The sequence below is a fragment of the Anabrus simplex genome, chromosome 10, assembly GCF_040414725.1.
Source record: "Anabrus simplex isolate iqAnaSimp1 chromosome 10, ASM4041472v1, whole genome shotgun sequence".
NCBI classification, from domain to species: domain Eukaryota; kingdom Metazoa; phylum Arthropoda; class Insecta; order Orthoptera; family Tettigoniidae; genus Anabrus; species Anabrus simplex.
In genome coordinates, this window is record NC_090274.1 from 65860564 (window position 1) to 65863233 (window position 2670).

The window sequence follows — 2670 nt, forward strand, 5'->3', positions numbered from 1 at the left end:
CTTGCCTATGATTAGTACCCACTATATGAGAAATACCGCGGGATAGTACGAGTCCCTGTGGTTAATAAACCTATGTGAAGAACACCATAGGTTTGCGTTGCCTGTAAATGTCGCCACAACGTGCGGAAGCATTCGCTACGATTATTGCTAGCTGAAGAACGTCTTTTGGGAGATACCGGACACCTCTGGTTGCTGGTGCGTCGCGTTTATTCAATGTTATTTCATTTGCGTGAGGGAAATACGAGGACGATTAGGGGAACAGTGAAGAGAAAACTTATATGCATTGGATGTAATGCAGAGTAAGAAAGTAGAACTGCATGTATCATTTGTGGCGGGGACTTCACTGGAGACTGGATTCGTTCCAATGTCGGCAGTGGGTAGGTGCACGAGAACTGTGTAGGTGTTGATTATAAATGTGCTTTTTTACAAAATGGTCAAATAGTAATTAGATACTTCTTCACACCGGTAAATGCTGTATTTTCTTTGAAAAGTGTGTTTGTCAAATACCACACCCAGATTTCAAAAGTACAGAAATGTTGTGACATTTCATGTTCATAATACCATCATACCATCATCATCATTATCATCATCAGTATTCTATTTACTAATTTCTGAATGTCGTGATCTCCCTGGCTTTATCTTTGCCTGTCACGCCTCTGCTGTGGTGTCCCAGTCGCTGACAATGTTCCCCAGGGCACATTGGAAAGGTAAGTCGGTGGTAGACTACTCTTGTCCTCTCCTTCCCCGTGGTGTACTGTCCTCAACCTTCCCTTCCATGATTAACTACTCTAGATTTTCTCTCGGTCGTCTCTAGTATTCTTTCATTAATACGAGAAGAAAGGTGTTTTACAATCTTCAGTTTTGAAGAATGGACTCAGTGCTTTGACAGTCCAAGGCACACGTAGCATTCTACCCCAGCACTACATTTCAAAGACATCGGTTCGTTTTCTGCCCAAAGACTTTACGGTTCACGTCCGACATCCACACGGGAAAACAGAGACTATTGATGTTTGTATTCTTAGTAATTCCCCTTTTATTTCAGCAAAATCGTTATCGTTATCCTTGTCTGTTTCTCGGAACTTCCTGTAACGCTTATTGTTGATACAAGGTATACGAAGGAATTACAGTAGGACGAGAATTGTCTCATTGTATTGACCATGTGACGTGCGGATGAGGATGAAGTTGACAACTTTTTTGAAGCACTGAGTGACACGACATTTAAAAAATGCGTTCTCTGTCTAAAACTATGAGAAAACAGGGAATGCAAGGGTTTGAACGAGACGGATTTATTAGTATTTAGAATAGTGTTATTTGTAACTTATTATTCGTTTTCTTCATCGTCGTAAATTTTATCATAATGACTCGTCCTAGCAAAATCCTTCTCCTTATATGCGGAAAAATCATTTTTCAACTGGTGAAAAGCGGACTAAATTTAATATGGATCGAAACGTTCACCTCTTTTCGGAAGTTCCCGTATCACTGACTGTTGACCCAAGGTACAGTATATGAAGTCGGGCGCTACCTCCAGCTCTTTCAAACGACCTTTGAGCTCGACCTGTGATGCTCTAACCCCTTGTGGGTGGGTGACGCAAACGAAGAATACACCCACGGTATCCTCTGCCTGTCATAAGAGGCGACTAAAAGGGGCGACCAGGCGATGATCGAATTAGAAGCATGAGACTACTTGTAATTAGAACCATCAAGCAGGGAACATCATGGGTCGCCTTTACTTGCGACGAGTACTACCATTATGTTAGGTACACGAAATGTTTGAGATTAGTAGCAACAGAGTGTGAATCAGGGTGGGATTAACAGTACCCGTGATAAGTTCCACCACGTGCGGAACACCCAGGGCTTACTGCAACCTTTCTACCCCATAAATTGAACAACCATCGTGTTCCTTCATATAATAATTGGTCAGTCGTATATTCCTAAATATGGCATTACCATGCGTAACGCCCATTTTCGCAAAAGCCAGCCTTTGAAATTATCTATTGAAAACACCGAAAAATTCTGAAAATGCCGAAAAAATTCCAAAAGTGTGAAAATGCCGAAAATACCCAACATTGTAAATGCCTAAAAATGCCGAAAATGCCCCACGTTGGGTGCCAAATGCAACCTTTCCACCCCACGCCATTTGCCCCATAGAACCAAATGACTGCATTATAATCCCTAAAATATCGGGTTACCGTCATATAGCACCATACGCCAAGGCGCTTGATAGAAAGGGACCTTTTTAGCCTAGAGTCAAATCCCATCATTCTGAAAATTTTCTTCTTCGTTCTTTCCAGATGAGGTGGCATTTGACTCTAGACTAAAAAGGTCCCTTTCTGTTGTATGTCCGTCGCGCCCTTCTCGATCCGCCAGCCAGCTACACGCGTGCCAGTGTGTTATTCTTCGAGCCTCGACGCGCAGCCCTCAGTGCGCGTGCCCGAACGTTGTGTGTGCTATAAAAAGGAGCTCCTAGCCTGTCCAGGCCCACAGACTCCGGTGTCCAGCTCCAGAATACACCCTACGTCGAGCACGGAGGCTACTCCTCTTGAAAATGTGCTTCGGCCAGGTGGACTGAATTTCTGGCAGTAAGAGGTCTCACCTCGGGTCACCGCTCCTCTTGCTGGTTCCACTGTCCATGTCCAGTCTTACCATTATATGCCACTATCATTCCCTAGC